Below are 8,378 nucleotides of genomic sequence, written 5' to 3'. Positions count from 1 at the left end.
ACCTCATTTTCCCTCTTACCTGTTCCTTCTAAACTTCGAATTTTGGTCTGAAATTTTATACACAAACCCTACACATATAGGCCCGTAACATATAAAAATTTCATAAAAAACCACAGCCTCTAAGGCCACGAACAAATTCCATATTTTTGCCACTACAATCTATCAAAACCTGTCGGCTATTCCTTTCTAGTTTAAACACTCAAACCCTTTCAATTTAACTCCTTACGACCACGTATTAAATCACAAGTCATGATAGCTAGAATGAGACTCATAGTCCACACGTTTTCTTCCTCCAACAAAGTACTCCAATCACGTAACTATTTACTAAGTTCATGAGACAAGTGTTTTACCTCTTCAGCACTCGCGTAACCTCCGAGTATGTGCACCTCCTTTGTTCACAAGTTTTCTTGAGCTCCAGCCGTCTCTCTCACTCCCTTTTCCTCTCTATTGGTTGCTGAAAAATGCAAGAAGGATGGCTTCTCATTACCCTATGTGTACTTATATAGGCAAACCCTAATCACAATCCCCTTTGAACTAGGTTTCCTTCCCCCCCCCTTTTTTTTCCTTTCCCTTACCCGAACTGATGTTATGGTACTAGTCCTGATTCATTCCTAGTATTGACCCATATCCTTGGTTATTATACCCATACGTATATCACGGATGCCTACCCATATTTGGACTAGGAGTAAGGTAGGTATATTATTATTATTATTATTATTATTATATATACATACATATGTGCACATGGCTGCTATTGCAACATAGGTACCTATTTGGTTTTTGGACTATCTACCTCTTTTTTTTTTGCACAGAATTATTTATATGAAATACTTCCTTCCTACCTATTCCAAATTATCCTGTTCATAAATAAATTTCCAAATAGTCACAAAATATCGTAACTAATAAGGTTCGGATTCCCTTCCTATGAATTTCAAAAGAAATCAGTTGAGTCCCAGACTTTACAGTTTGATGGACTTTAATTCAATTAAACAAATTTTTCCCTTAATTTCAAGATTTACTTTAAGAAAGGAAAAAATTACGGGATATTATACCTGTCCACCTTGAAAACAGATGTGAGCGCGGAAGCAAAAACCTAGACCGTAGAGGAACACGTTGCGAATTGACGAAATCGAACCCAAACTTGGACCACTCAAAAATGGATTCAACGGTAGAGGACGCCACAATCAAGTGTGTGTGCTTGATTGATAAGTCAATAAACAACCTAGGAACCACTCTAGGATGTTCAACTTAACTTTCACAAGCTAAAGGAATTTTGTCTCAAGAAAGATGAAATTCTGAAAATTTTATTATAATTCACCAAAAACTAAATGTAACATCAGCTTTAGGGCTATTTATAGCCTTGACTAAACCTAATAAAGCTTGGAAAATATTAAGGGAAAATCGGCCAGCCCATTGGGTCTCTCTTGGCCGAAAGCTAACCTACTAATTAACTAACTTAATGACTAACTAAAGTACTATTGGACCTAAGGCCCACATGGCCGAAGCTAAACTCAACAAGAGCTACTTAATCGAGGCCCAATCCTCTCTTTGAGGCTTGATCACTTGCACCTTCAATTGTAAGCAATATCTTGGTAGTCTTGCAAGGATCTTCCATGTTGAATCCCTCAATGGGCGGTTTCTCTTGGGCTTGGATGGCACGAACTAAGGCTTGAAGCGACTCCTTGAATCTCTTAGCTCGTGCTCGTGTCACTGGGCCTTGGGGCACCTTCACAGGGTCTACCGCATCAAAAACCTTATTGAGCAACTCACTAATGTCTAGGTAGTGTTGGAGCTCAACCACCTCAGCTATTTCTGGTCGCCATGGTTGCTTCTAAATCCTCTTGCATATCAGCTCTTGTCATGACCATTTCCATCTCCTTGAAATAATCCTCCATGGACATATTGCCTTAGAGTTTGTAATTGATTGTGCAAGTCTCGATGATAATAATTAGGCACAAATCTCTTTCTCATCAATCCTCGCAACTCCTCCCAAGTCTCTACAGCCCTTTCACAATTCCTTCTACGACTGAAGCATAGTTGATCCCACCATACCGATGCATAGTCAATGAACTCCACGACTGCAAGTTTTACTTTTTGCTCATCCGTGTAGCTATTGCATTCAAAAACCATCTCAATCTTCCTCTCCCACTCCAAATAAGCTTTGGGATCAGATTTCCCTTGGAAGGTAGGAATTTTGAGTTTCACACCCCTAACAACATCATCTTCACGCTTAGGGGTACACCAGTCAGCTTTAGAACGCCTCTCAAACTCGTCTTCTTCCTCATTAGAATCACCCAACTCCGAGAGAGTAAGTCTACGACGGCTGGATTTTGTTGGAGTATGAGATTTTTCTATTCAGTCCATCTACTATTGAATAGGTACCAACTCCTCCCTCATCAACCTTGGCATTTGAGCGGTCATGGCCTCCATGAAGTGGTTATGTCAAATGGTGAACTTCCTTCTCCGTTAGACATTTTATTAGTGACCTGCAAAAAGGTTTGTAAAACACAAAAATAGATCCTCACAGCACTCCCTCATGTGTTTCACTCACCCTCATGTATCACTCAAGTGTCTATTCCCTCTAATAAGCTCACAAAAATAAATTCTCAACGCTGTTAATTGCCCCTATTGAATAATTTAGAGCTTTCTCACGAGTTACCAATCGACTGATTCAAACAACAATAAAATTGCAGTGGTGAAAGAATCAAAGAGACAATTACATCAAGCTGAATTTAAGGAACAAAATGGACGAAAAATCATACTTAAATGTACTATGAAAGGCATGAAACAAGCTGGAACTTTGAAGAGATATGTGAGACTAAAAATTACTAGAATTAAACTGGTAATTAATAGATCGAACAACTAGCAAAGTTGCGACTCAAGATTATTCAAAAATTTGGAAATTTTGGTTGAACATTAGGACCTAAACCACTGGAAATTTGGTCATGATTTCTAGACTTCTAAGGACAAATTTTATGGCTGGAACTACTGGAAAAGAAAGCTAATTAATGACACAAAGAAAGGCTAAAGATTCGATGCAAGACAATCAAAAACAAAGTGACTCGATCCTAACTCTTGACTGTTCGTGACTAGTGTGCAATCTGGAAATTTATTTGGACTGTGATATCTTGAAACAAGTCTGGTTCAATCCCCTTTGCCTAATGGTATAAGGTTTTCCAAGGCTAGTTTCACGGTTTAGATAAACAAGAATGGTTCGAATAGGCTTTGGATTCAAGTAACTGGTAATCCAAATTGGATTTGGATTTTTTTTTAACTACTGCAGTTCTTGGTTGTTTCCTGTTCAGCTGTATGAACACCTATTAAAGCATGAATCTGGTGTGATTTCTAATGTTAAATGGACTAATTTTCGTGGCTGGAACAATTGGGTTGTGGTTCAAGTTCGAATAAAGAATTGTAGCCAAGAATGAGTTGGGTAAAGCTAGTTTTAGCGGCTAGAAAATTACAGATGTTGTTCGGACAGGTTTTAGCCCCCAAACTCCCAGAAAATTTTTGGAATTTTCACTCAAGAATGTATGAAAATGTTCTAGAATTCAAGAATGAAGAAATGTTGAGGTGAATTCCCCAAATCAGTCCACAGTTTCTCAGGTTTGAGCAAGACAGATTTCAGGTTCTCACTCCAACTTTGACATCCAATTAAGACTCAAGAAAATCCAACATTCTGTCTTCAAACTATTAAGAATTTCAAGAATTCTAAAGTTTCAAGAAACTTTAGCACAATTAGTCCAATTTCTTCCCAACTCAACACAAAACAATCAAGAATTTCCTAGAACAAGTTCGGTTTCATCCAAAACAATCACGACCAGAAATTTTGTCCAAGAACTAATGACTGGTGTGTAGTTTTCTTGACTCAAACTTCGATGAAACCTGTGAGGACCCGAAAATTATTTTACATTTTATTTTATTTCTCTGAATACATTTTTTTTCACTTTACTTTATTGCCTTAATTTCCTAAATATTTTTATAAGTGAATCAAGATTTTTATCATTTTTCTTCTATATATTAGTGCATGCTAAGTTCGTAGTACGTTTTGGAAGTGGGACCCACTAGTGAGGTGTGTGTGCTAAATTCACTACAAGAAATTTGGTCTTCAGTGACAAGCCATTTTTGTCACAAAAAAATAAAAAGTCGTCACTGATAACTTTTATTGACAACTTTCTAGTTGTCACAGAGTCGTCACTGAAGGCCCGTCGGTAAAAGTATATAGTGACGACAATAAAAGTCGTCAGTGAATGGAACTGTTTTGTGACAACTGATGTCGTCAATAATTATTGTAATTTTAGTGATGACATAGTATCTTGTCAATGATATACAAATAAATGTCGTCACTAAAAGTGATATGTAATTGTCATTGGTATAGACTAATTACTGACGACTTTTGTTGTCACTAAACACTTTTTAATTCTATGACCACAGATTGTTATTAATGGAAAATTCTGATTCAATGATAACTCTTTATCACCATGAAAATTGAAAATTTTCCTACAACAATTATATCTATAAATGGAAAAAAATGACAATGATTTATAATTAGCAAATGAATGCATCCATTGCATTACGAAATGTCAAAATATCATATAAGCATTCAAATATCATAATGAAGTTCAACAACACCCTATAGATAGTTTGATAAGTGGTATTTGGCCTAAATTTCACATATAACTCGAGGTAGCTTTACAAAACAAATCCAAGTCCCAAATTTCAACACAGAGCCGCTTCAGCAACACTCAGCTCCTCCCCTCAACACTCGGCTCCTCCCCTCAGGTAAAAGATTTGTAAGGCAGTTTCCAGCAATGGCTCCTAAAGCTGACACCACAAAAAAGCTTGATACAAAGGCTCAGGCAGCCAAGGTTGCCAAATTTGTCAAATCTGGGACAACTTTTAAGAAGAAAGCCAAGAAGATCCGGACCAAAGTTACCTTCCATCGTCCTAAGACATTCAAAATCAAAATCAAAATCAGCCCCAAAGAAAATCAAAATCAGCCCCAAACTAATGCACCAAATTAGCTCAAGAAATAAGTACTGCTATTAAACTTCAGCCTCAAAGGAATAATATAACAAGTTGATAAGGCAACAAGCACTACTATAACAAGTACTGATATAAGTACTGCTATGAACAATATAACCAGTTGATAAGATGATAAGCACAACACTAAAGGAAAAGCAACTTCAGTTCACTTGCTTAGCTTAAACATTCAAATAAACTAAACTAAACTAAACCAAAACAATCCAAACTAATGCACCACAGAGGATACAAGGTGTCAAGTATGATAACCAAAGTAATGTCGATCATGATATAAGGTGTCAAGTAGGAGCAATGTGTACCAACATAACTAGAATGTTTCTTTGCCATTTAAAAGCAAAAAACAACTTTCTTGTTCTAGATCTCTGAAATTACTTTTGCTGTTTGTCATGGTGTATTAATTCCATAGAAAACCAGCACCCCTTAATATTGTATTCCAATCAAACTAGTAAGTTAGGCAAGTGGCGGGACATTGCAAAACATTCACAATGAAATTTACTTCAAGAATGGCACCAAAAATGGGAACCATTCATGTGAAAAGAAAAGGTATTACCTCAAGGAATGCCTTCAAAACCCACATAAAAGTTAGTATTATTACTCCGTTAACAGAAAATCCAACCTACATCCAGCAAAAAGTTTGTGATTATATAGTATAAAATAATGCTATATGGAGAACAAACTACCATGTAAGACATGAAACTATCAATAATTAGCAATTAACTGTGGCAAGATGTACACTTCTCAATTTAGCATTATTCCAAGTAGAAGAGGCAAAGCCATATTAATTTGAAAAGGGACATATAGATAGCTGGGGGAGATGGAAAACAGGTTTTATAGTGAATATTGGGTTAACAGATAATATGATAGCACTTAGCAGAGCTGTGGGGAGTACTCAAAAGGATAAAAATGGCTTGGAACTCTGGAGAAAGAAGAGTGATTCTAGACACGAATTGCAAGGCAGCTTTCGAACTAATACAAAAAGCAGGACAGGAATCACCACTATACAATCTAATATGTCAGATCAGGAATGTTTTAAGCAGGGATCGGGAATCCTGGCTACAACATGTTTGGAGAAAGAAGTAAGTGTGCAGACTAGCTAGCTAAAAGTAGTGTCAACAAAGAATCTGGGATGCAGATTATAACAGAACCGCCACAGGAACTTAGTGAATTGCGTGGTGCAAATATTTTAGGGGCTGCGACCCTATGTTTTGTTTCTGTTTAAGAGGATTGACCTCTCCCTTGTAAACTTAACAAAAGGAACATACTAGGCAGAGAAGTAAATGTGGTCAACACATTTGCAAGCAAAACATTTTGGCCAAAGCACCTTTGCCCTTAAAAAATAGTGAAACATGTGAAATTCAGCACAAGTAAGGCTAACAAATATATTCTGGAGAATCATGGACTCTCAAAACATACCATAAGAAGCTGTCCATGCTGTTCTAATAACATTCCTAGTTCATGAATTTTTACGGAGGAAGATCTTTTTTCACATCAAAACTAATTGATGAGTTTTGGTCCTCTTACCAAGCTCTTCCAAAATGATACTAGTACAAGTCCTTAAGTAGACTTGAGATGCAGCCTTAGAACTCTATCACCAGATTTCTCAGTCACTAGATGCAACACCTTAGACTTGAGATGCAACCTTAGAGGTTTGTGTTCTAGAATGAATTTATAAGTTAGCAGAAAAAAAAAGTCTACAGTATCTTAACTTGCAGGACTACATCCATAGCTAATATACAGCTTTTAAGGCAAAGTACAAATGCAATGATTTGGAGCAACTTGTCCAGGTTTCTAAAAAAATAAATAAATGGAAACAAAGGAAATGAGAGTCGATTTGTGAGTGTGCACATTTACACAAAGATAGAGCACTTCCAACAGGGGGGATGTAATACATTTCATTCAGTTCTCCACAGAATCGAAATTAACTGCATTTCTGGTCATTAATTAACCACACATTGTACCAACTTTCTTTGCTAAACTTGTCATAATACCTGTTACAACAATGACGATAAAGACAGCCAACGCGATACTTCCACCATCATACCATCCTTCTTTTATACCCTGGAAAACAACATATTAGACTATGGCAAGACCAAATCAAAATTAACCAATCAAAACATGTCAGCATTTTCCCTTTTCCACTCAGATTAGCTAGTAAATCACAAGTATATTAAAAAATACTTTAATCTATAAGAATTTGATAGGGACAGATACCATTCTTGTCAGAAAATCAAAAGACAAGATTTAAAATTCATACAACTAACAAAATCATGATCTCAAACATATAGTAGTACAACAAAATTATTAAACAGAAAAAACTTTATAGGGCTTACAATTCTCAATTCAAAATAAGTATTAAGAGTGAACTTATCCTTAAAATTAAAATAATAATAATAATAATTAGAGCAAACTCAAAAATTAAGCTTACCTCTGTCTTTATCCCAAGGGCCAAAGAAGCAGCCGCAGCTACCATCAAGATGATTAAAGTAGTGTCTCGACAAGCTTCCCACAGAAACCTCTCTAACACAACTCACAAATAAGCAAGTTAACGAGGCACAGCTCATGATGCAAATGGTTCAATAACTCAACGATTTGCAGTAACATACCCAAATCTTCAAAATAAGAACATGCTGCTAATGTTCAATTAGACTAGTAACAATAAAGTTTATAAAAAAGGGGGGGAGAATTTCCCTCAGTCACCGCCGGCTTGGTGCAGGTGTTCTTCTTGCGCTTCTTGGCGCCACCGTCGAGGTGGAGGACAAGGTGGAGGGCTGACTCCTTCTGGATGTTGTAGTCGACTAGGGTGCGGCTGTCCTCAAGCTGCTTGCCAATGAAGATGAGGTGCTGCTGGTCCCGGGGATGCCCTCCTTGTCCTGGGCAGAAATTTTTTTTTTTTTAAATTAGGGCAATAAAATTTGGGGAGAAATTGAAACAATTGATCGTCTAAGTAGGGTAGAAAAGGTGATTGCAAATGATGGTGATTGCTAATTAGGGTAAGAAACTTTGGGGAAACTAGACAAATGATAGAGAAGAAGAGAATTTACCCAAAAATTGAATGTTGGGAACACAAAATCGGGTCAATAAAAATTGGGGGAAATTGATTACTAAGCAAGAAGAGAGAAACTTGCCTTTTTACAGCACATGCTCTGAGGAAACATATCAAAATCAGTAGCCCAATAAGGAGGAATGCTCGAGCATTAGTGAGAAAGAAATTGAGAGGGGTCGAAGTGAGAGAGAGACCGAGAGAGACAGTGAGAAGGCCAGCGAGTGAAAATGTGAGAATTAGAAGTGTATCAGGCTTAGCCCAAAAGTGGTAGACTTGTACTCTTTCATTTTGA

General features: G+C 36.9%; 1 long non-coding RNA gene across 1 annotated transcript; it reads right to left on the bottom strand.

Annotated features, from left to right (window-relative positions):
• Positions 1-4,571: 4,571 nt before the first annotated feature.
• LOC113756340 lies at positions 4,572-7,825 on the bottom strand. Its single transcript, XR_003465932.1, has 5 exons — positions 7,647-7,825; positions 7,469-7,558; positions 7,032-7,101; positions 5,594-5,659; positions 4,572-4,947 (listed from the first exon to the last, which is right to left on the bottom strand). It is a non-coding gene; the product is annotated as an uncharacterized LOC113756340 (long non-coding RNA).
• Between the last annotated feature and the right edge of the window lie 553 nt (positions 7,826-8,378).

The sequence above is a fragment of the Coffea eugenioides genome, unplaced genomic scaffold (assembly GCF_003713205.1).
Source record: "Coffea eugenioides isolate CCC68of unplaced genomic scaffold, Ceug_1.0 ScVebR1_2182;HRSCAF=3170, whole genome shotgun sequence".
Taxonomy (NCBI): domain Eukaryota; kingdom Viridiplantae; phylum Streptophyta; class Magnoliopsida; order Gentianales; family Rubiaceae; genus Coffea; species Coffea eugenioides.
This window is presented reverse-complemented; position numbering and strand designations above follow the sequence as displayed.